Below are 26,758 nucleotides of genomic sequence, written 5' to 3' on the forward strand. Positions count from 1 at the left end.
TTGTCAGCAAACTTGCTTGTGCCCCCCTCCAGAGGCTGCTTAGGAAGGGAAAAAGCTCTCCGCTCTATTTGTGGCTAAGCGTGAGATGCAGGAAGGTTAGCTAGGGTATACAACAGCAGCAAGACAAGAAAGCAGTTTAAGAGCTGAATCTGGGACTTGCTGCAGGTAAGAATACCCTGTTGATGCACGTGCTACGTGGGCAGGGACAAGTTCCCTGCTCAACCCGATTGTAAAAGCATACAGTGCTTGCATTGCTTTTGAAGGGAAAGCGATAAAAAAAAAACAAAACCCAACAAAAAAACCCAAACAGAAATAAGTTTTAAGTCATTTTTGTTCTCTCCCTCTGACAAAAGGACTTTCCTCTAAGTTATAGCGAGCCCAGAAATGCAGTCCTTTGGGGCTGGCCTCTTCCCTTTCTCAGGAGGAAAGCAGCTTGGTTATACCTGCTACGCTCGTGGAAAAGAAATTATGACTTAATGGTGTTTCACTCTTGCCCTGTAGCAAAGGACTTCTTGTTAGCTGGATCTGAGGTGGCAGCAGGAAAAAAAAAATAATCTTTCCCCGAGTAATTTGGAAGGCAGCAAAACTACCTCAAAGTACAAAGCATTTGAGCAATCGAATGGATGCGAACCAAATTCAGAAGGTGGAAAGTAACATACGCAGCTTTGCGCAGCGCTGGAGATGAAGTATTTATAAGCAAATTCTTCAGAGTCCTCCCCCCTCTCACTCCCACGTATTGCCGAGCCATTTTGGAGTGCTGCAAATGGTGACTGAGGTAGCACGCAGCCAAATACAGCCTTTGGGGTGAAGCTGCCTTCGCATCTGCCTGGGACACACATGTGCCTTTTGACAACTGCTGTTTGGATTATCATTTTGAGTGCCTTGCTGGAACTTCTAGTTCTGTACTAAACTGGGATTGGATTAGAATAACCTACTATGTTACAGACTACATCAAACTCTCAGTTGCGGTGCATAGTATGGAGCAGTGCTGCTCAAAACGTGTTTTAAACTGAGCATATACCAACGGAGCAGAAAAAATTTTATTTTCAATAAGGAGAAAAAAAAAAAAAAGTACCCTTCCATGCATAGCTCTCCAAGCAGTTCATAGTGAGGAGCTGTTAGGAGAGTTACTGCTTCCCCACACCTTCAACAGCGTCAAGAATTCCTTTTACGCTAATCTGAAGACAAAACCATTCAGTGTTAAACAAAGTCCTATGACAATGCAATGAGATTCTGATCGTGACAGATATGGATTTTTTCTGGCGCTTTTAAATCTACATTTTACCTAAGGCAGCAATGGTGAGGTTCTTCCTTACATGGAATCCTATGTGGTGATGGTTCCTGCAAATGGTAAGGTATGTTTCTGAGCTCACAAGGAATGCAAGAGACCACACAGGCAAAGAAAGAAAAAAAACCAACACCCAAACAAAACAAAAAAGAAAAAATCCAAGAGACATGAAAAAAAAAAGAAAGAAAAAAGCACCAGCAGATAGAGAAAAGAAATGCCTTCAAGCTTGCTAGAGGGAAGATTTTGAATTTTGAAAAATAAAAGTTGTAGCTGTATGAAACTATCTCTGTGAAACGTGTTACACCTACAGCACACTCCCTTTGTAGCAGTTGATCATTTTACTAAAATCGTTGTAATAGCTAGTTTTATGCGCTTGAGGTAGCGAGTAGTGTCCAAGGCAAAAGATTTATAGTTTGCTCCGGGTATAATGGTATGAGAGGAACCGGCTGCCAAACGGGACTGTGATTTGAAGAGGGCGCCTTTGGTTTGGTAGGTGGTGTATTTGTTCTGTGGCTGGAGTTCACTAGAAGAAGTTGTTTGATGCACTGGCCAACGATAACTATCTTGGGAGAGGGAGAAACCCAAATCCTCCAAGTTTCACAGGGAGAACAGAATGAAATACTTGGGTATGTGGAAAAAAACGAAGATGACAAACTCCATGGCGACATGAAGTAGATCAAGTCATGGGGCACTTTGTGGTTTATCACTTAAAAAAAGAGATTTATTGACCCCCAAATCATGGTAATTTTTAGTATTAAGTGGACCTCTTTTGAAGACTAAGCTGCTTGAGAAGAGGAGACAGTAGTTTTGGAATGGAGCCCTCAGCCTTAGAAATAACACTGCTGGTTTGGCTCTGCTTCCGATATTGTTGCCTAGTTTTAAAGCTTTTCAGCAGGACTTCGCTCCAGTCTGGTGACCAGCATGAATCACTGTGGAGTAGATTAACACAGTGTTTTCCCAAGTGTCTAATCTCATTTTAGGATCAGAATACAAACAGCAGCAAAACATCCTTAAGACCCAAGGAGTCCTAGGAGCAAGCCCACAATTCAGCCCCGGTCAGTGTTTGCGTTAACTCGGGCCCCACAGCATCCCTTGGAGTATCCAGAATTCTTCGAAAGTTCTTCCATTTCTGCTCTGACCTAAAGCTTTACCTTTGCACACTGAGTGCAGCTCTTGGCTTGCCTGTGAGAATGGTGTTATATGTATAACATCCTCTAAATCCCGCCAGCTGAGTGGATTCTTCCTTTCAAGCTCGCTTTTTATTGCTAGAGGGAGAGATTTTGGAGGAGCTGTGTCTGTATTCCTTCTCTTTTGCTTGATGGTTTTTTCCGCTATTTTAACACTCCTGAAATCAGGGAAGATCTTTGCATTTTTGAACCAGCTTCAGTCCTTCCAAGAGGCAATGGCTGAGAGACACTGATTGAAAGTTTGCTAAAGTGTTTGCATACACCTACAAGAAGGAGACCGAGCTAGTCAAATGCAGATTAAGGTCTTTTCAAGTTGTTAACCAGAAAATTCCTTTATTGCTGCTGGATTTGTCATTTTGACATCAAGAGATTGATCAATATAATTTAAATAAATAAATAAATAAATATATAAAAATCTGTGGCCCATGTATGAAGATTAGCAAGTATAAAAAGAATTAGGAAATGGAGCAATAAGTGATTCCAAGTCACTGATGCCAAAAGGAACGTGGGCAAGAAGGGACAACGGTAAAAGATGTGACCAGGATCAGTAAAGCATGCGTAGAAATGAAGAAGGACAAGTCAGGCATTAGGCGTGCTTCAGCCCAGTTCAGGCCATTGGCTATTACAATGTATATGGAATTCTGTGAAGTTATTTTAAGTAAAACCACTGAAGTGCTTAGGCACCTAATTTGAAGATGCCTACTTGCCTGTAAGTGTGTGGGCAACTTCCTCACAGGTCCATGCAAGTAATGCGAGTGTGTTCTCTGCTATCTAGTGAAAACATTTGTCTATTTACTTATGTACGCAAAACCAACAACAAAAACGAGCTCACGTGTGAGAGGAGCCTATATAACTAATGGTGGAGACGGCGGGCCCATAGACAGTCCCCTCAGGAGGTAGGAGATGTGTCACAATCTCAGAGTCACTTTATATACCCTTACATACTTCTCTGTGATTAAAGGGTGATAGGTTTGTTTAAACAAAAAGCAACAACAACAAAATTTGTATGTAAGATTCCTCACTTTCTGAAATAAAAGACTGAAGTGAGGGTTCCTTACAAACATATAACATGAAAAAATACCAACAATATCTTGAATATATTACCAATTAAAATAAGCACACATTTTTGCATATGACTCCACTGCCTTTTTTCGTGTTAGAGTTAGGTCAGAACTAAAAAAAAAAAAAAAAAAATGCAGGGACTGCAGTAAGTACCATAATATAAAATTATATGTTGATTTTTCCATGGGCTATTAATATCTTGTTACTGTGAGACTGTACTGGTTGGTGGTTTCTGGCTTAGTGGTGTTTGGCTTGTAGGTAAAGGAAAAAAGAAAAAAAAATAGAACAAGACCACCTCTGACATGAATACTGACCTCCAACTGCTATTTTATGTAACTTATTTTGGTTATTTCCACATCTTCACCTTTAATAGAAATTAAATAGCATTTTGTCTTCTTAGCATGTACACATTTTTATGCATGCTCAAATAATACGTGTGGAAATACTTTTATCTTGCTTTACAAGTTTCACTAGTATCAAGATCAAGACTCTCTTAACTTCTGGGTCCTGGGTGGAATTCCAAGGGACATTCCAGTGGGTAATAGAGTAGAAGATGTAAAATTGCCAGTAAGGGGGAGAGAAGAATTTTCCCTCGCAATCAGTCACAGGAGAGGGTGGGAAAAGCAGCGTGGGAGTGGTGCCTAATGCGCTCTCCTAGGGCAATGCCTTTTAGACACCCCTAAACACACCGAGTCGTAATCCAACCTGCTTTCCTTCTCCCCCTCTTTCAAGTATAATTGTATTCCTAAATAGCTAACAACAAAAGGTTGAAGAAGTTCCATTTATATCTCTAAGACGAACTCGAATTTCCCTTTGCTTGTGAAATGACTCAGAATTAGGAGACTGCAAATGTTACCACATAGCTTGTAAAGGTTAGTGGTATTTAGTTATTGATATAAAAACCTCGGTGAGGGACTGCGTTTGTAGGGGGTTGCTAATGGAATACAGAACCTTTCGCCTTTGGGTCACTGGATCAAATCTGTCCCTTGTGGATAGTGACCAGAGTTTGCTACAATTTAAGTTTTCAGTGCCCTATATAAATTAAATATGTAGAAATTAGAGATGGAAAAGACCTGTTACAGCTTGCAGCCTATCCCCCGACCAGCATGGATTTGTTCTCTCTAGCGTATTTCCCGATTACAGATTTTCCAGTTCCTAGCAGGTCCCGTCCACCCTGCAGAGCAAAGCAGATGGTATTAATTGATGTCTGAGTTTAACTGGGTCCTCGTGAACACCCCGCGCTGGCTCCGGAGCTGTAGGAGGGATTCGGCAGACACCTCTCCGCCTCCGCGGGGGGCATGGAGCGGGCAGCAGCCCAGGGAGCGCCCGCCTCCCCCTACTCCTGCCTGGGATGGGGGAGCAAGCAAAAGTCCCAGCTCCTTCCCACCCTGTGCAAAGTATCTTCTAATACAGGGGGATTACTGAATCTCATTTTCACTGCCTCGCTTATCCCCCTTTAAAGTCCTACCAATGTCCCTTCCATAACCAAACAGCTGCAGGTCATAGTTCTAAATTGTAGGTCTGATGGATTAGTTCAGGTAGCTAAAGAGAAGGCCAGATATTAGTTCAGACATTGATACGGACTAAAATTTTCCCAAAGTTTGGAAGAGATTTGGAAGCTTGCTTGGGGCTTCTTTTTGATTTGAATGAAAAGGTTTGAACCCTGTTATCTTTTAAAACTTCCATTTGCAAGTAATTAACTATGTTGCAGAATGCCCATTATTAAGTGCTAGGAACTGCATACTGACAATATTAAAGTTAGTCTTGTAAGGTGTTTAACAACTACTGCTGGCTACAGTGCTATAGGTACTGATGGGCTTTGTAGGCTTAAAAAAAATATAATAAAAATAACAGCAAAAAAAAAAAACCCACACCACCAAAACCCAAACCAGTAACAGTGGCCCATTTCAAAGTAACATAAACACATAATAGTTAAACCAGTTCTCATCCCTAGAAAGGAGCCCGAGCGGGGCTACTTTAACTTACCCACCTTTGAGTGCCTCAAGGTGCAAGTTACAACACTGAGGCAGTGCAGAGTCTAAGTGGGATTTCCTCAGCACTTCTGATTTTGGCTGTACGTGCCTGTCCCACAGGCTTTATAATCCAACTCTTCCCGCTCAAAACGCTAGAAAGACAAATGCAGCCTTCAAATTATTAGAGCATTTTTAGAAAGAAAACTGAACTTTGGTGCTGCTGCTCCTCCTCCTTTGGTGCACCAAAACCTGAGGTGCCACGGAGGGTGGTGTGTGGGAGCCGCCCCCCGCGCCCCGACTCGCCGCTGGCAGGTGGTGCTGGAGAAGCAGAGCTGGCTTCTGCATGGCCGCAGCCCCGGGGCTCCCAGGTACCCCATAAAACACAAGTCTCTCCATTCCCAGTGCGGCTAACGACTGCTGCGTTACTGGAGTTCACTTATTTCTGATATTCGCGGTGCCAAAGTTTCATCTGTTGAAAAATTTGAGCGATCATAAACGAAGACCCTGTGGGATTCAGAAATATTATAATCAGGTGGTTTAAAAAAAAAAAAAAAAAAGGAAAGAATTAAAAATGAAAGAACACCAAACAGGAACACAAGCAGTACAAAAAAATTGCAGGGAATCTGCAAAGGGGACACTCCACGCTTTTTTTCCAAGGTAAAAAAAACTCCACAACCCTGTGTTGTGAAATATCTTTTTAAACACAGATTTAGAGAATGAAATTGCGGGTTATAAACTAGTAGCCAACAAAAGCAAGAAAGGCTGGAATGTTGGTAACCAATTGCAAGCACAGGATCCAAGCAAAACATCTTGAATTGCTAGTACTGTAATAAATTACAGTTTTCACTTTTGTATTCTGCAAGTGAAAACAGCACTAAGTCAAGCTTGAGAGAAGGAGAGCAAAGGATGACCTTTTTAATTCACCCGCACCCATTACAAGTTGAGGAACGGTGAAAAATGAAAATACAACACCCATCATTGTGTGAAGGGACAGACCTGCTCCATAAAACGGGGTTCCTGTGTCACTGAAGAGTTAATTGTCAGGTAGCAATAGATGAAAGCCAAACCAGACTCTGGGATGGCCTGCTATGGTGGCTGTTATCTCATTTTCTTCAATGGATTAATTTTCCCCTCTTTAACTTTAATTAGATAAAAGTCGAGGGGCGGGAGGTGGCCCTGGAGTGCTCAAAGGGCAAGAAGTGGTCAAGAGCTGGTTTCTCTCAAACTTTGATTAGCCTATTTGATAAGTGATACTAAGCACCCCAATTGGTTAATGAATGAGGGGTTCCCGTGAGGTAAGTGGCTGGGAAATTTAGCCTCCCCCACAAGGACAGCAAATATGTAAACTTCTGTCCTTCAGTTAGGTGTCTACTGTGGTTAGGAGTAAGGGTGATTTATATCCTGTCTGGGTCCTGGAGTGTATCTACATTGATTGACTCCCTTGATCTTGACATCAGTCACTTGGGCTTTCAGAGAAAGGGGGAACATAGGAGATAATGAAAGCTACATTAAAGAAGACCTTAACATTTATGTAAACGTTATTCTATCTTCAAAGGCAGAACTATCTTTCAACAGAAAGGAGATTTATTTCCTACTTGAAAATATTAGAAAGAGAACGTTGCAATATATTTAATACCAAACCTCTAGCTTTGGTGCTGGTCTCAGCCTTTGGGTTTTGTCTCTTATTTCTTGACTAAATTGCATTATAGTTAAAAATTTTACTGACTATTGCTTGCAAAGACTGATGCAGACACGCTAATGTCTTGTTCAAAGAGACATCATCCTCTCACAGTGGGAAGAGGAGAGAGAAAGATGGAAGGAAAAGTTTGGAGAGTAGAAGCAGAACTACAGAGAAAACATTTGGAAAGCTCATGTATTGCTATCTATTAAATGTGGGGCTTTTATACATGTAAATCCATGGCAGTAGAAACCAGAACATTTAAATAAAACTGAAATGCACCTCTCAAATGCTTCCCTAGTGAATATCACCTACATAATAAGATTTCCCCGGCTGGCTGCCAGGCTCTCCTTGGCCTGGAGAACGGGGAGCAGATTTGGGGCACGCAGGGGCCAGGACGGAGCCTGGCGGGAGACGGCAGTACCCTCACTCCGCTCAGCGGGTGACCCACCAGGCCAGCAGCAGCACAAACATCAATTAAAGCAGTGTTTTCAACAATGCTGAGCAGAAAGGTAATTTGTACAACTGAGAAGCAGGGCCACGTTATCACCCATGGAAGGCACAGACTTTCCTAGGTAAAGATCTCTAATTCTGCTATGGAATACCTGCCCTCAGAGAGACATTTACAAAATCATGAGGGCAGCAGGCAAAGTAGATGAAGAACTGTCATTCACCAAATCCTGCAGTATTAGATTGGGGAGCTTTTACTGAAGTTGTGAGAAGGTCAGTTTAAAAGAGGCAAGAGGGTTTTTTTTCTTTGCACCATGAGTAGTGAACTTCTGGAATTTGTTGCCACGGGAGGTTGTAGAACCGTCCATTCTAAACAGGATTAGAGAAATTAATGGACAACAGGGTCATAAGCAAATACTAAGGGAAAGAGACGGGGAGGTACCTCCAACATCTATAATGCAAAAATTCTGAACGCCTGCAGAGCACGCGGGGAATGAATTGCGGAGCATAGCCATGCTTCTGTGCTCCCGCTAAATAACATCTATTGCCACAGTCTGAGCCAGTATCGGGCATGATGGGCTGGCCTGATGCAGTAAGGCATTTCTTACGTTCTTATCTTCTAAAGTCTGACTTGGGCCTATCTAGTCCTTCAGTCATAGCCAAACTTAGATTCTTCTGTTAAATTTCTGTATTTTTTCTGTCTAGCTTCAGGGTAAAGCACATTTATGCTTTCTTTTTCTTAAATGACAAATTATGCTCCTCAAGACACGTAGTCAACAATACAAACCTTTTTCCTTCTTAGCTTTGTCTCCCAAAAAGCTTCAAATCTGTCTTCTCAACATGCAAAATGCAGTAGTTGTATTTCTGAGTAAAAGACTAACTGTTGTTAAAGACAGCCTAAAAGCGCAATGAAGTGGTAACTCACAAATTGCGAGGTAGAGAGTTTGTAGTCCAGAATAATCTTATTAAATATGTCCAGTATGTAAGACTAAGTAATTAAGCTAAAAAAAAAATAGCTGTGGCAAGTCTTTGTATTAGCTAGTATGTTTTTAGGCAGAAGACATGCAAATAAAGTCTTACTTGCTAAGTCCTATATGGCATGTTTGGTAGCTAGTAGACATAACATTTGCACTTCTAAATGGAATATGATCCTCTGTCTGGGAGAACTAGTCATTAATATGTAACCTGCAGAGCTGGGATATTCCTGTGGTAATGAATAATTTCTTTGCAGTGAAAATGTTAGCACAAAAAATATATAGCAAGGAGAGAGGGAGAGGAAGCTTTCTTCCTTTTCATCTGACGCTGAAGATTTTTCCTCGTATGAACATAGAAATGTAGAATTCCACAATTTGATAGAAAAACTTTATTTTATGAGGGCACTGAAGCGTAACTATGCTAATCAAGAGAAGCACCATAACTCAATGGTCTTTATGGTCTTAGATCATAGAATCGTTTGGGTTGGAAGGGACCTTAAAGATCATCTAGTTCCAACCCCCTGCCATGGGCAGGGACACCTTCCACTGACCAGGTTACTCAAAGCTCCATCCAACCTGGCCTTGAACACTTCCAAAGATGGGGCATCCACAAATTCTCTGGGCAACCCGTTCCAGTGTCTCGCTGCCCTCACAGTAAATAATTTCTTACTAATATCTAATCTAAATCTGCCCTCTTTTAGTTTAAAGCCATTACCCTATCACTACACTCCATGTAGTGGAGTGTAGGCCCTTTCCTGTAGGCCCCCTTTAGGTACTGGAAGGCTGCTATAAGGTCTCCCCAGAGCCTTTTGTCCAGGCTGAACAACCCCAACTCTCTCAGCCTGTCTTCATAGGAGAGGTGCTCCAGCCCTCTGATCACCTTCATAGCTCTCATCTGGACCCGCTCCAACAGAAACAGAGTAGTGAGGCGGAATCACCTCCCTTGACCTGCTGGCCACGCTTCTTTTGATGCAGCCCAGGATCTGGTTGGCTTTCTGGGCTGCGAACGCACATTGCCGGCTCATGTTGAGCTTCTCATCCACCAACACCCCCAAGTCCTTCTCCTCAGGGCTGCTCTCAATCCATTCTCTGCCCTGCCTGTATTTGCGCTTGGGATTGCCCCAACCCAGATGCAGGATCTTGCACTTGGCCTTGTTGAACTTCATGAAGTTTGCATGGGCCCACCTCTCAAGCCTGTCCAGGTCCCTCTGGATGGCATCCCTTCCCTCCAGCATGTCGACAACATCACACGGCTTGGTGTTGTCAGCAAACTTGCTGAGGGTGCACTCGATCCCACTGTCCACGATGCCAACAGACAAACACGTTGAACATCATCAGTCCCAATACCAACTCCTGAGGAGTGCCACTCACCACTGGCCACCACTTGGACATCAAGCTGTTGACTGCAACTCTTTCAGTGCAACCATCCAGCCAATTCCTTATCCACTGAGTGGTTCATCCATCAAATCCATGTCTCTCCAATTTAGAGACAAGGATGTCGTGCAGGACAGTGTCAAATGCCTCGCCCAAGTCCAGGTAGGTGATGTCAGTTGCTCTTCCCTTATCTGCCAACACTGTAACCTTGTCATAGAAGGCCACCAAATTTGCAAGACACGATGTGCCTTTAGTGAAGCCATGTTGGCTGTCACCAATCATCTCCTTATTTTCCATGTGCCTTAGCAGAATTTCCAGGAGGATCTGCTCCATGATCTTGCCAGGCAGAGGTGAGATTGACCAGAATGTAGTTCCCTGGATCTTGTTTTTTTTCTCCTTTTTAAAAACAGGGATTATGTTTCCCCTTTTCCAGTCAGCAGGAACTTCACCGGACTGCCATGACTTCTCAAATATGATGGATAGTGGTTTAGCAACTTCATTTGCCAGTTCCCTCAGGACCCGTGGATGCGTCTCATCAGGTCCCATGGATTTGTGCACCTTCAAGTTCCTCGGATGGTCTCAAACGCGATCTTCTACAGGGGACAGTTCTTCATTCTCCTAGTCCCTGCCTTTGCCTTGTGTGACTTGGGCGGTATGGCTAGAGCACTTGCTGGTGAAGACTGAGGTAAAAAAGTTGTTGAGTACCTCATCCTTGTCCATATCCCAGGTAACGTGGTCTCCTGTTTCCTTCCAGACAGGGCCCACATTTTCCCTGGTCTTCCTTTTATCACTGACATACCCGTGGAAGATTTTCTTGTTGCCCTTGATGTCCCTGGCCAGATTTAAATCTATCAGGGTTTTAACTTTCCTAACCTGATCCCTGGCTGCTTGAACAATTTCTCTGTATGCCTCCCAGGCTACCTGTCCTTTCTTCCATCCTCTCTAGGCTTCATTTTTGTGTTTGAGATTTTCCAAGAGCTCCTTGATCATCCATGCAGGCCTCCTGGCGTTTTTGCCCGATTTCCTCTTTTTTGCGATGCATCGCTCCTGAACTTGGAGGAGGTGATCCATGAATATTAATCAGCTTTCTTGGACCCCTCTTCCCTCCAGGGCTTTTACCCCACAGTACTCTGCCAAACAGATCCCTGAAGAGGCCAAAGTCTGCTCTCCTGAAGTTCAGGGTAGCGAGCTTGCTGTGTGCTCTCCTTGCTGCCCTAAGGATCTTGAACTCCACCATTTCATGGTCACTGTAGCCAAGTCTATCCCTTGTCTTCTATTGAGACAAAAGGAAATGGAAGGGCTGGCATCTTGCCTAGGTCCAAACCAAAGTGACATTAATACACCTGATCAGAGCAATGTAGTAGGAAGTACAAATTGTTTCTTGGACAGTATCTCTGGAGAGATAAGATCTACAGAGTGATATCTGTAACATTATGCTAATTCTGCTATATTCCTTGAGCCCTTTTTCTGCAGTACTTCAAACAAACCAACCAACCTATAAGTGCTAACCTCTCACCTAAAAACACCTTGAAAAAATATATCTATTAATCAAAGCAGAGTCAAGATGTCATGAAAAAATGCCTCTGCAAGGAGCTGTTGTTGAGGTGTCTCCCCTGTGTGGTAGGGGGTTGTGCTGTACTTGACTTTGAGGTTTCAGCTCTCCCACTTCCCCACTCTTAAGTAAACAGTAATTTCTGGCAAATCAAAGAAAACCACACCTGACCTTACATTTATACCTGTGATTTCCTCCAGTCTGCACTGTTATTCTGAGAGAATAGGGAACGCATGGGCAGAATTCCCCCATGGATTTATTGGCTGCTTCTTACAGAAATAAACAAGCATGACTCCTGCACTGGAGCTGCTGAGCTGTGGGATAATATCTGTGCTGATAGTCAGCCTCTAGATCCAATGTTGAACTCTTTACTTAGAGACGAAAAATGCAGACCCATAGAGCTATTCCTAAATTACAGTCCCAAAGACTCTTAATTGCTCACTACAGGGCAGGCAAATCCCTGTCACCAGCCATCAGAACATCCACCGGGCAAACAGCCCAGCTAAGCAAATAGTTTGGCCCAACTTACACACAAGCCCACAGCCTTAGATGAGAATCACACATGTGCATAAAATCTGCTCTAGACAAAAACATTGTCTACAGAAAACTGCATTCATGCTTTGTCAGGGTGTAGCATACACTCAAGGTGATAAATCACCTCTGTTTCTCCACACTCCCTCCCCCAGCTGCATAGTGACTAAATACCTCCATCAACCAAGTCTTTTAAGTCAAATCAACCTTTTAAAAATTCCTCTTTCTTAACGCTTTAACATGCATGGGTTCACAAAATTAAATTACAATATTTTTATCTGTTTGGGATCAGTACTGTTTCCTCCTCCTCGTGTTTACTTTCCTCAGTAGCTGACATCAAAATGTTTTCTGGAATGCTGGGACTAAATAAGTTATGCTTAACTCAATATCTAATACAAATAGCCCTGGGGAAGCTCCAGCAACACAATCATAAAAGCTACAGTTTCTTTTAATAGCTTGCCACACTTTGCTGATATAGTATTTCTCTAATCGCCAATCTTTACGTGCCTTCCTGACCTTGGAGCTCTCTGTCCAAATGACTTTGTGGTATCAAAGGCTTGTGTCATTGGAAGAGTGAATGGCTTTCATTTTTCTCCCTGAAACTTCCGGCTCCTGGCATCTGCAAAGAATTATTCCAAGCAGTGTTTTGCTGCCTCGCGGCCACTGCCCTGCAGTGGCCTGACTGATGGAAGTGACTTTTCCCAAAAAGGTTATTGCGGTCAGCAGTGGGCGGGTGCTGCAGTTGGTGCACAACCAGCCCTGCTTTCTCAGCTGATTTTGTCCGACCATTGGGATACCACAACCATACGCTACAGCAATTAATTACTGTGGGTTTTTTGGAAGGCATCAAATAAATAGGGTATATACTGTTTTTATAGTACAACAGAGCAGTAAACAAACCCCCTCCATAACAACCACAGATTTGGAAGCCTTAGTATTACAACAGAGGTGAAGTCCTCATTTAAAAGCTTTTAAAGAATTAATCATTGCAGGGGGACCTAGGGGATCAGGGGTCACTCAACAGAACCTCATACTGTATGAATGTCCAAAAATCACAGTTGGGATGCTCTGACCATTTCCAGACAACAAGAAAGTCTCAGTAATTTAGCCTACATGATTTGTCTCTATTAAAGCTGGATTCTTGTTCTCTCCACCCCACTCCCATCTAATTTCTCTTTTCTCGCTTTTTGTTCTTTTGCTCTAGTTCCTTATATTTGCATCTCTTTTTTTTGTTGTTGTTGGTTTGGTTTTTTTTAATATGAAATATAAATGGACCTATATGAGTAGTTACTATACTGAAACAAACTAAATGAAACTCATAGCTTTTTACCTTTTTCCTTACCTTTTTAGTAAGGAAGAGGATTTTCAAGATAGTTTTTCATCATTTTAAATGTTTTACTGCCTTAGCTCCACAACCGAAGTCAAGCAACCTTAGTGTTGAGCACTGAACCGTCACATTGCAGAGGACAAACTATTTGAAATCTCCGTAGTTAGGATAGATAAAGCCAGGATGAGACAAGGTGGCACAAAAGCTCAGAGAGGTTAGAAGACTGTTGTAAGCTCATACAGCTGATCAGTAACAGATAAAATATAAAAATCCTGCTTTTTCTTCTAAGAGACAAGATTAAGACAACATTCCTCAGAGACGGATTATGTATTTCAATTACTTAAATTAAATTTTAATTCAAAGAATGAAAACAAAACATCTTCAGAGATCCAAATCCTCCCAAAGCAACCTAACTTGACCCAAACCTCTCTTGGGGCTTTCAGCCCCTGGTGGAGCTCGTTCGGCAGCATGGCCCTGTAACCCTTTCTTAAATGAAAAGGAGTGGCTCTTCTACCCATTCTACCCCTGAGCAGAAGACAGCCAGCAGCCACACAAATATTTCACAGCCGGAGGGAGCCAGCCGTGGCCCCCTGCTCACGGCTTCTCACTTCCTCCTTTCTCATTAAAATACAAAGATTAGGTGAGACAACTCACACCTCTGGTTTAGGCACCAAGTACGTGCACTGGTCACCCCAAGATTCCTCCAGAGGAATGCATCGCCTACAGCAGGACCCACACCCTGCATTCCCTCTCTTGGCCAGGTTACGTAGGCACAAATAGATGCTGTGATACGAATGCCTAATAGCAGCAGAGGTGAATTTACCAACTAACTTTTGTCTCGGGTGTTCCCCAGGTCTTTTTGCTTAAGATTCGATGGGCCTAAAATCTTAAAGCCTTCAGATGGCAGCTACTCATAAGTTAGTGCAGTGTTTTTCCTCCTGCCACGTGAAGCTGGAGCGTGTTATTTCCACTATAACAGGATGAATTTTGCTCTCCGCAATCATTGTGTGAGTAGCAAAACTTTGTTTTCAAAAGAGTTTGGCCTGATTAGCTTAGATAACTTTTTGTAATATTTTTTGTGCTGAAATAATATGTTGAATCTCCAGGTGTTACAGATATTAGCCCAGAAATACGGCCAGCTCTGAAAGGGAGCTTAGTAACTGTTTACTGTCACACACACAAGTATGCTACAGATTAGATGAGGTAACAGATGTTTCCATCTGAAGTTATACTGAGCTCACATTTTCAAAGCATTATTCGGCGTTCTGTATCAGGACTAATTCCTGGATGAACTTAAAAACAGGAGGATTCTCCAGCTAATTAAAAAGTTTATATAAAATTCACAAGCAGACTTACAACTTTGTGATCCCTCCCTCCAAAAAGAATAAAACCCCAAAACTTCTTTAGAATGTAACATGTAGGATGTACTGTATTACAACACTGAAGAATACTGCTGTATGACAGCAACAATCATCAGGGCTTAAATTCAGGTTAAAATAAAAGAAAAAAAATAAAGAGCCTGGTCATAGCTTAGATTGATGCCTCACAACGCACGTGAGGAAAACTGAAAAACAATCCTGTCTCCTATTTACAACTGTATAGTAACAGATAGGCTTCTAAGTTCTCCATAGACTAACTAAAAGTAAGCATAAAAGGCCAGGTAGCAGCAGTCAGATTCTTCTGAATTAAATGTTATCCATGTGTATAGCACATTTCAATGTCCAAAGAGCAACTTGGATGTGCGAATCTGAGCTTTTATGACGAAAAGGGATATTTCTAAAATTGTCAGTAAAAGTCAGAAGCTTGGACACAGTCTCACGTATTTTTTCCCCTTTTCGAATGTCACTACCAAGTGTTTAATTGCTTTAATTAGGTTTGTCTACTGAGACTAGCAAGGAGAAACCCCAATACCCATAGCCAGAGGAGGATTTGGGAAAGGAGTGAGGGAAGGAGCCAAGAAGCTGATTGCCTGAGGCTGGGCCTCTAGATAGCGTTAGCTCTCTGATTGGGCTCAGGGCTAAATCTGCCATGTTTTAACATATCTGTTGGTATTGCAATCAGATCGGGTTTAATTCCCTGTGAGTCCCATGAAGAAACTTTCCAATGCATCCCGTCTCAGAGTCCCGACAGGAATGCACTTTGCTGGGCTGGCAGGAACCAATGCTTTGAACCCAGGCCCAAAGCTTTCAGCCCACCTTTGCAGCTCTGCCAAGGGTCTGAGATAAGTTTCACAACATCCATTCTTCTTCAAAAGCTTCCCCATGGCTAGCAGGTTTTGCAGGCCATCCCTGTAGGTGGTGGCATGGGCACGGGGTGCTGGCTATTGGGACTGCTTCAGCACTGCCTGGCTTACAGTGCTGTTGGCATGGCTCTTGGGACTCACGGTGGTCCTGAGGGTTGGCTGTGTGCACCACGTGTACGCTACATACCACATTATGGGACCACCTTTCCTCCTGGTTTCTCTGAATAGATTTAATTCTTCCAGAAGCTGGAAAGAAAACAGACTGGATTTTCCCAGCAAGACTGAGGACTCCAAAGACAAAAGAGCTGAGAAGTTTCTGGGGCCCCTTCACCACAATGGCTCTGAGTGGGTCACAGGGATGGTCAGCCTTCCTTTAATCACCCAGTCTGTCCAGAGCCTTTTTGCACCCAGCTTAAAGCTATGGAGTATGGGTGCTTTAATTTGTCTGTGCAGTGCCTAAAAGCTCTGACGTTTTAGAGTTCCCATTGCTCTGACTTCTTTCTCCTACCCTTTTCCAAATCCAGAACAAACCAAAAAAACTTCTGACTGTAGCTCTACTATGATCTGTCGTAAAAAGAAACACTGAAAGCCAGAGTGCTGCATTATTTCCCAATTAAAACCACCAGAAGAGGAGAATATTATTGATGTAATGCAATTACTACTGATGTAGTGGTTAAAAGAAGGACTTAGAAATCAGCATTTCTAATCACTGTTTACTTTGGAATCATAATTCATAGCCTTTCTACACCTTGGTTTCTCCACACAAAAATATTCTCTATGTAGTAGATGAATTACAGATTATTTTCATGATAGCCTTTAATGGGATGGCATCATGCAAGGGGTAAATATGCATCATATACATAGAAGTTGTGACAGAGGAAGAAAGATGACATTCCTAGCAAAAAAGAAAAGCAACGACTGCAATAGTATATGTAAATGCACACATATATTTAAAAAAACCCCAACCAAACCCAAACCATACCATGTGACATTATATTATATACCTATCTGAAGACAAAAAGGACATCTAAGAAATTATGTCTGTGAAAAGATTTTAAAAACTAATAATCCATTGTCAGACAATAAGCAAGCACAGCCTTGTTTTCAGCATGTTAGTAGCTACAGTTCTGCAACACAGAGAAAAACAAATAAATTCCAAGCACTAAAAGATTTCTTTTTTCTCAGGCCCCAAATCTAGAGCATTTAGGGACAGCTATAATGTTATCTTGAGTGAACACAGGGCCAACATAATTAGGAATAAAGAGGTAAGAAGCAAGGGGAATTGCCTGCATAACTTCACTTTGTAAAATCCTCCCATGGAAGGTGGCAGGTAGGAAATCTGCATAATAACAAACTTGTCACAAGACAAGGCCAACTAAATACAACAATTAGAATTAACATTTTGCTTTGACTGGTTCTCAGGATTCCCCCTCTCCCTCCTCCCAGGTTTCATCAGATGAAGTTAAAGTTGTGGCTATTGATTTGGTGCAATATTTTCCAGTACATATTTTTTCCAAGTGTTGTGTGGCTGCAAGAAGACCAGCTCTCTTCTTTGTGGGCATCGCTTTAAGAGGCAGCTATTCAAGTGCCAAACGCTCCTCTCAGATTTCACAGTGAAAACCCAGAATAAATTTCTTGGTTACACTCTAGTCTATCTAGACTTAGATCTGTGTAAATAATCCAGTCTGCCCCCAAAACAGAGCTACGATGTGTTATAAATTATAACTTATTATTGGAGGAGACCTTCTCCACTAACTGTCAGGCCCTTCCTTTAGAGGATTACTGGAAGCACCCGCACAGCTCTTGGGAGAGTGGATTTGTGCTTCCCAACTGTCTCACTGCCACTTTCCAACTGCTTGTGGTCTTTCTGCGCAGCCACCAACTCTGAGACAATCCCCAGCATGTGGATGCCCTCCCAAGGTGCCACCAAGCTACGCCTGGAGATGCACACCAGCAACGGAGCTGATCTCCAGGGCTGCCTTCCCCAACACACAAACTGAAACACCACTATCTTAGCTGGCCTTTAAAACAAAGAGATAGTGACTCTGAATGCTATGCAGCCATCCTCTGAAAAATAAGCCATTTTCTAAATTAGAAAGTGATTTTTGTTCCACATTTTGGCAGTTTTGAAAATTTTAATCAATATTCCTACAATTGTTATGTTTTCTCTGGTTGCAGGAAGGAAATAGATCATAGTAAGGAGTAACAGATCCCAGACGAACAATATAGACTAGGGTTTTCTCTCTAATTTTATGTCCTTTGGTCTCTTAAGCATTCAGACTTTTCCTGTAAGTTACTCTTGTTTTGTTCAGATGTAGATCTCTTCTAGATAGAGAAAAGTATCATATTGGATAATGCAATGATAGGATCCTCATGTAGTGGGATCAAATCAATGAACCACCCTTCAGAAGCGCTATACTGGCACATGTGTTCTTATTGGCCCCACTTCTCCTCCCCGGTTAGTATTCTTTTTACTTTTTCTTACTGTTTCCATTTCTTGTATTTGTTGTAATATCTTATAATATTTGAGGATTCTGAAGATGTGAATACATGGAAGACTCATCTTTTGTTGGAAAAAGAATAAAGGCAAGAAAGGACTGGAAGACTGTTGAACGTATAAGCAAAATAGCTTTCAAATTTTAAAAACAGAAAGAAAATGGAGAGCATTATCATGAAGAAGAGAGGGTGAGAAGGGAAGAGGTTGGAGCTTATTATATTCAGTTGTTCGTATTTTGTAATACTACCCCCTCGCTTTTCTACTTTTTAGTCCCATCTAGTGTTCCACATCCCCCCTTATGACAGCAGTCTATCCCCTAACTACTGTTTTAGAGGGGTTATTTTAAGTACATTGTGATGAAAAAAATTCAAGTTCAAATAAATTCATGCATCCTTCCCATGAAACGTAACAAGCATTATGGTCTTTTCTGAACCGTACTTTGCATTTTGAGGGCCAAGATTTGCTCAAGGAATGAGAAATTGGAGAATTTATTTTGCAGTCCGCATTATACAATTAGGGCTATGCTAGCACATACTATTTTCCATGTTTCTTTTTAACCTTCTAGTTTTTCATAAATCAGCAAACATAAGGATTTCCCCTCCATTTTTAATTTGCCTATTCTGACAGGTCTCCCACTTGTTAAAAGCAGCAAACCCTATGCTGAGAAGCACATTGTAGGAAGGTCTCTGGTTTCAAGAAATATTTAAAAGTAATCTTTAGGTGCACAGTTCAAACTACAAATAATTTGGTCTTATTCCAAATAAATAATAAAAAAAAACCTACAAGCTGTACTTGTTTGTTGCAGAAATAGGTTTATTCTATAAAAATATAGAGCATTCTGAAAATATATAGAATATTTTATAGGTGTATAGAACAGATCTGAAAAGATTTATTTTGTGATAGTTTCTCCCTTTTTTTTTTTTGTCATCCACAGCATCCTTTCTATATTCAAATCCTATATTTTTTAGCATCTCAAATTATATCACAATTTCACTACATATTCCTACCCTGTGTGCCAAAATCAAAGTGAAGAGCTGAGCACTGGAGAGATAAAAATAATTTTTCAAATACTTTTTATATTTGCAAATGTGTACATATATATATATATATTTTTTTTTTTTTTTCAAGAAACTGTATAAGTCTTACTAAACATTGGAGAAAGGAAATGTTGACATTGTAACCACACTGAAGTAAGGGGTGAGATTTGGTAATATATCTCTGAAATCCTGAGAGGGGCAGAAGTCCTCCAGCAAAGGACTGCAACCCGGTATCCATCAGGTTACAACTCTGCTGTCACACAGGTGACAGCATAAACAGATGGTTTGTACAGAAGAGCTCTGGTGTGGGCAATGGCAACACACACACCTGTTGGGGTTTGTGCGTTAGGTACAGGGCTCTGTGGCCGTGATCTACGGAGAGAGAACAGAGCTGATAAAATAACTTGGTTATGGCTCCTATATTTACTGACTCTATGGTCCATTGATGCTCCCTGTTCTGACCTCACGTACCTTCATACAAGATAGAAGGCATCCGCAGAGGGCTTCTGTACACCCTCATGATTCTATGCTGAGACACCGATGGGTTAGTGACTGTATATCCAAGAGCAGGGTTTTCCAAGGTTTTCTCTTTATATGTCAGACCCAAGTAATTTCCATTAATTCTACAACAAATCCTGAACCCAGCAGAGTAGCCTACAAAACCAAAGAAGAGTCTGTTAAAGTATACACAAAACACAGATCTTCAGCAGGGCTGCTGCTGAACTTAACCAGAGATTATTATTTCTCTGTGTGAAGGCCAAACTAATGATTCTTCACTTAAAAAGAAACTGTACAAGTCTGCTAAGAAAATTAGTTCCCATGAACAACAGAGAAATGGAAGTCGTTGAAATGATCTGCATAAAATAACACCAAACCGATTTGCCAATACTGATGAAGAGAGCTGGGTGACAATTCCCAGAACGATGAAACAGGTGGGACAGGTGATTTTTCATTAATTAGTTTTGGCTAACTAACAGTTTAACTGAATGAATGCTGGAAAGCTGCTACGATTAGTTGGTCGTAACCGTTAAATGCTACTGTAAAGCCTATTTATTCTTCATATTGAAGTAAAAGAAAATAATACTTGTTAATACTGAAAGTTAGGGCAAGACATGTGGACAACTGTATTTTCCCACTCGTATTCATTTCTACGCTTCTCTGTATTCTTTTTTTGGAAAGCACCAAATGACTTCAGGAAAGTCTTGTGGTATTTCTAGTAAAAGCAACAAAGTCACAAGAATCCTCTAAAGAGTTTTTTTTTTATTAAAAAAAAAAAAAGAAACAATGCACAAGATGTTCAAATGGTCCCTTTCTCCCCTTCACTGTACCCCCAATTATTTATATATTTATATTAAATCTCTGGGACAGTCAGAAAGGGAGGAAAAGATTCAGCCAGGAGTGCAAGCTTTTGAGGAGGTGCTGCATTTTCTTTGGACGCGTGCTGCGTACACCGCAGAGTCAGCACTTTAGCAGAAGTGACAGAAGTCGAGTACCTGCCAACGTCAGGAGTGGAGAAGGCAGGTCTCGCAGGAGAGGTAACCAGGAGTGAAACCAGCGGCTCAGCTGGACTCCTGGAATTTCCCTCCTGCAGAAAGTGTTCTCTCTAAAGACAGGTCCCTCCTTGCTGTCACTCCCAGACACTATTTCCTGTCACTCCTTTCTTCTTAATCATGCCAGGCTTCAACTTAATGACTGCTTGGCTCATATTTCTTCATGAAGATAGCTGAAAACTTCTCAATCCATGTGGTCATCTTGATTTCTCACATCCTTTGGACCAGGAAGGCTCATGTTTAGACACTCAGATTTTTGGAAACTCTCCATCTGAGGGAGGTAACTTTTACTATCTTTCCCTTCAAAACTCTCCCAGCCACCTCCCGGTGCAACCATAGGGGGAAAAGGTGGAGTCCTGACCCTGCTGATGTGTCCTACAACCAGAGGCAAGGGGGGTGACCCCAGCCCAGACCCACACATTTGGTCATGTAACCCAAGACAGGGTACACAACTTGACGAAGGAGCAGACTCTTGTCACCCTGTAAGTAGTCTTGCTCTTCCCCTATTCCTTGGCCCACTGGAGAAAAATGTTGTCATTTTAATAATATGTTTTTCCATCCCAAAGGTGCTCCTGCCCTAGAAGGGAAAGATGTCAGCAGAGGGGCAGAGAACTCTGCAGCAACAGCTTTGCTGCTTCAGGAACAGAGGGAGGAAACAAAGGCTGAGGGTGGTGACCATGCCCTGGGTAGTCACTGCAGTAGGGCCACTCCAGATACTAAGCCCTACCTTGGCAGTGGCTGGAATAAGCCTTTCCACAGTCCTTCAGAAGGCAAGGGCAGGGCAGAGAGTATGTTTTTTTTTTGCTGTGAGCAACAACCTGCTGCTCAAGGCAAGTCTTCTCTGCCTGGGACTCTAGGCAGTTCTGGGGTATAGCTTTCATCCCACTACTCTGTATCTACACCCGACAGTTGCTAAGACTTCATTTCTGTTTACCCATTTTCTGGTCAACACTGTGTTCCTTGGATTACAGCAAGAGAAAACCAAATTCTAGGAACATCCTGATAATACGTGACCCAATATACCCAGGTGCCTCAAGGCTAGCTGCCCTGTTTCTTCCTGTCTATGCTTTTGCTTGATCTAAACCCATTTCTACCTATTTATTCTATGTGTCTGTATCCATACTTGCTATTTATTTACTTTTCATAAAAATGCTGATTCTGAACTTGTGGCTGACTATGTTTCAGATGGTGACACTGATTTTTTTGCAGTTCTATTGAAAGTGATGACCATGGAAGTTTGTGGCTTTACATGTGGCTTTGTCAAAAATAGTATTGGTAGGGTTTCTTGGTCATGTGTTTTCTCTGAGTGACAGCAGTTTAAAAGACGACCTCTCAACATATTCATTTTCAGGACTAATTTCTATTTTAGGTTGGAAAGACTGACAGAGATAAGTCATTCCTGCACTTTCACATTTGCGCACATAAATATTTTCAGAAGATCTCATGACCTATTTTTGCTTAGCTCCTGAGGGCAACTAGTTATGGTTTTGTTTGAGGAGAGCAGGCAGAATAGCAGTTCACAAAACTCCTAGGTCAACTTCTGCTTACCTACAGCTCTTTTTGTCTCAATACTCCTTGTTTAACAATTCATTGCCTTCTGCTTTTTTTATCCTGTCACTTCTTGGGATAACCAAAGTCAAGCATATTAATATTTTCATGAGGTCCACGGTTTCTGAAGCACTGTTAGCTAGCTAACTAGTTACATCTGAACAGTATGAGAAGCTTCCGAGTGCCCAGGATTTCTGACAGAATCAAACTTTGGATCCTGCTCTCTTGGTTTGGACCAAGGCTGCCATCATGATGACCTTAAAGCAGGACTTAGCTCTATTTGCTGCAAACAGAGGCCATTTTTCTGGATGCAGCCACTGGCTGGCCTGGACAGTAGGAAATCAAGGAGAGTGTTGGGGAAGACAAGTGTCAGGACCTGAATTTACTCTGTTCTCTTGTTGCTACAAGGGTCTGTGAGACACTAAGGAGTAGGGCCTCCAGCAGGAGACACTGGATGAGACAAGACAGCAGAGCAGGCATCAGAAATACCCTTCAGAAGAAGGAGCTGGAGGAAGTACTTGGAAGGCAGCAGGTCTTCCTGCTGGGCAGGTTTTGTTTTCATTCCTCACTTAGGGTGAAACTTCCTGCAGCATGTATGTATTTTTCCTCCTCAGTAATAGTTGTTCCTTTGGGTAATTTTCAGAAAACAATGTGGAAATTATAGAAAAGAAATTAACTAGTGAACAGACCACCAAAAAATGCTTTGAGAGGAAAAACCTTGTAAGGTTAGTAGTACCGAAGGTCTTTGGAGGAGGAAAGAGGAAGGGGGGATGGGCAGTACATGAATGACTTTTAACAGTTAATAGACATTATCACACATTTCATACTTCAGCAGAATGCATTAGAGACACAACAACAGAGGGCTGGCTACAAACCTGGCCACAAATATATGAGAGCCCATAACTAGTAATCTCACTATTAGAAACAGCAAATCTTGAATTCCTTAAGAGAAAAGTTTTCTACCACAATGAAAAAAAAGCCAAGAGATAAACCCAGAAGAGATGTGTGCATACATTTGTACACACTTAGGATTATGGTACAGACATAGAAATCTTAGGATTTATTTAGCTATGATTAAACTAAATATAAACACATTAAACTAAATTAAAAAGCAGACTGTTGAGAGGTAAGAAAAGTTTTTATGAGTGAACCCCACACATTTTTTGCCTGCACAAAGCATAGTAGCTTGAAGGAACATTAATTCATAGACAATTCACCTATGCTTTATCATCCAACACAGACCATCTAACAATCCAACTGAATACACTTGTGGGTCACCAGTTCCACAGCCAGTAGAAATAAAGAAGTAGCTCTCATTAAACTCCTCAGAGCATAGAAAACATGAAACACCATAATGTACAAATTACACATCTATACAAAAGGAGTATTCACACTAACCCAAATTAATTCCAGCTCCACCTCAACAACAAACCCTACAGTAATACTAGGAGAACAACAAATATTTACCTCCCATACCTCTAAAAGGGTCATCTTCTCTTTAGATACTGATTCTAAAAATCCTCCTCAAAATAATTACTGAGAGCCTGAACTGGTTTCTGGGGAAGACGACGAATGGCCCTCCCTTCACTCCGGCAGAGGCCCTAATTGCCTGCCTCTACTAATGAACTAATCTCAGGCACCTGGAACTAGCAGGCTCCATGCCGGGTGGGCAGAGCTCGGGTTACTTAAGAAATGCTCCAAATATATTCACACAAATCACTAACCCTGCAGATGTGCAAATACTGCTTTTGTCATGTTGCTGGAGAGATGGACATGTGTTTGCAGTGCTGTAGCACATAAAACCTGAAGATGAATTCATTGTGTTGCTTTAATCCCTTCCAGAGGCCAGGTGGGCATTTGGGGAGCCAGCTAAGTGTGTTGATTATCCACATTACTCATTGCATTAATGCATGTGTCTGTGTGACACAGAGTATCTCAGATGCTCACAGCATAAATATGTAGGTGGCTGGAAAAAATATAAGTATTTCATGACAACAGCCTGTTGTCTGTAAAATGAAACCTAATCAGGAAGTTAGCCTCAAACTTTGGCTAAAAACTAAACAAGTCCAAACTTTGCTGATGCTGAGTTTTTAAAATTACAGTTAAAGGACCTGGAAGTCACCAGGGGATGTAAGCAAGCCTCAATGTAAGCCTTGGGAGACAAACTACTGCACTTTTAACAAATTTTAAAAGGTTTTCACAGGCAAACAGTTCTCCGTGGCCTAAGAAATTAAAGTAGGTGTCATGCAGCTTTCCATCCAACCATCCACAAATTTCTTCTCCTTCCCTGGACTGATTATGCTGATAAGCATGTGTCAAATTGTAGGTATGTGTCTGGTTTCATTTGAGGAGGGAAGAATGATATAAACAAAACTCAGTTTAGCAGGAAAATACAGGAGAGCAAGAACAGGCTCCCGTCTTAGTCTTTGACAAATTGCTGAAATAGTTGGCTGCCTGGCTTTCAGGTGCTGTTCACACAGGTTGATTAGTATTAAAAAAAAATACCTTGATTTGTTCACGTGCCTGAAATATAGTGTTATTTCTACTACTTACATAAACACAAACACCTAATCTTTTTATAAGCAAAGGTAGGAATCTCTTCCCAATTTATCTATGTTTTGTAGAAGGATCTGGCTTTGTGGAATTTAGCTAGCTCAGCTAGCTCTCATGCTTTGGAAGAGTATGCAGGAGATGGTGAATACACCAGCATCAGTCGGACAGTGCTGCTGTCATCACTGGACCCCAGGATGCAGAGAGTAATCGTGCCACAGACAGCAAAATATCTCCTGTGCCTCCTTTATTGAGCACTAAGCCAACATTGAAGACAGTGAATGCCAAATCCTCACAAAGGAATTTATCTACTTCTGTTTCCCATAGGGAAAATAATCAACACAATAGCCTCCATGCATTCTTCACTTCTCATCTCCAATCACACACACTCCCAGCAAAGGTTACGGAAGATGTCTACACCTAGGAGCACAAAAAATACCTCCTCTAAAAATTTATCACAATTGAAAAAAAAGGCACTTCCTAGGCATTTCAGAAAAGAATTCCTGAATGTTATGTTATGTTCATAAGGAAAGGGGATACATAGACCTCTTCAGATACCTCAAGATACTTCTTGGAATATATAACATCATGTCGTCATACATTAAAAAGCAATAGCAAAAGTTGGGGACTGTATTTAAAAAAAGGGAAACGGTTCAATGACCCCAAACCATGACACTTCTTGTAAAACCTCTTTTTGCCTACTCATATTTTCTTTCTTTATTTAGTCACTTATGACAAGGTCCCAGGTGATTTACCCTTCCCATGACCTTATGTCTTTTCACTGAAGTGGTGACCCTAGATATTAATGCGGGTTTTGAGGCTGCCTTTTAAAGCATTTCTTCTCATTTCAGCTGTTATTGATGAGCACTCATTTTCATAAAGGCCTCTTTTTCTTACGTGCAGCTTAGACATTCTCACTTCCCATGAACTGTGGATTCATTTCACAGCACACGAGGGGCTGGGGTACTCCCAGGTCCTCCCACCTGCCTTCCCGCACAGCCTGAACTTGGTGTCACCTCTCTGAGCACCCAGCAGTCCCTCCTTCGCCAGGCCAGGCCTCTGAGCTGCTGTCCCAAGCAACAGCAGACAGCACCGCTAATTGTCACTGGGTTTAAAAAAAAAAAAAAGAAAAAAAAAACCCCATATATACACCGCATATATACCTGCATATATGTATACCAAGCCCAGGTGAGGATAAACAGAGTCTACAGTTCTAAGGCAGAAATGTGAATTTCAACTGAATTTATATTGCAAAGTGGTTAAGAAATCTCTTGTGCTCACTTTGTGTTGAGGTTCTAGGATTATACGCACAGAAAGTAAAAACAGAAAGAAAAGGGCCTGGGAAACAATCACGCCCTGTGGAGTGAGTGGATGCCAAGGTTTCTACTGATTTCAGCAGGGTTTCAGCCTTTGTCATGTCAGCAAAAGTCACCATCTGTTGACAAACAAAACAGAGGAGGAAATCTTCCTTTCTGCTCTGTCTCAGTCTTTTCACAGCTGCCTACCTTTCCTGAAGTGTTTGGCACTGCCTACAGCTGGCAGCAGTTATGACAAAAAAAGATGGTCCCTAAGTGGGTTCTCACGTAACAATTCCTGAATTTCTAAATGATTTGTGAAAACCTATGTGCAAACTGTTCCTGTTTTCCAGGGAGCTCTGGGACCTGAGTCCTCTGTAGAATCTTGACTTACAGTTGCTCAGAGAATTTGGTCCTGAGTAGTAAGGACACCACTTTTCACCTTTGGTGCTTTAGGAAGGTTTTATTTTTATTTGTGTAGGGTCGTAAAGTGCATATTCTAACATCATATTATTTATTCAATATATTAGAAAAGCCTTTGTCTTTTATAAGCCTCTGCACGTGAAGCCGTCTTTTCCTCTGTCAGGGAGAACTGACAGGTTACTTGCCATCACCTACTCTCCAGCAAAGCCAGCAGCCCACA

General features: G+C 41.7%; 1 protein-coding gene and 1 long non-coding RNA gene across 9 annotated transcripts in view; one reads left to right on the forward strand and one right to left on the reverse strand.

Annotated features, from left to right (window-relative positions):
* HDAC9 (histone deacetylase 9) overlaps positions 1-26,758 on the forward strand; it is a 487,500-nt gene that overhangs the window by 309,023 nt on the left and 151,719 nt on the right. The window lies entirely within an intron of this gene.
* LOC141738816 (uncharacterized) lies at positions 2,797-6,303 on the reverse strand. Its single transcript, XR_012585483.1, has 3 exons — positions 5,814-6,303; positions 5,528-5,662; positions 2,797-4,711 (listed from the first exon to the last, which is right to left on the reverse strand). It is a non-coding gene; the product is annotated as an uncharacterized LOC141738816 (long non-coding RNA).

This window comes from Larus michahellis, chromosome 2, assembly GCF_964199755.1.
Source record: "Larus michahellis chromosome 2, bLarMic1.1, whole genome shotgun sequence".
In the NCBI taxonomy this organism is placed as follows: Eukaryota; Metazoa; Chordata; class Aves; order Charadriiformes; family Laridae; genus Larus; species Larus michahellis.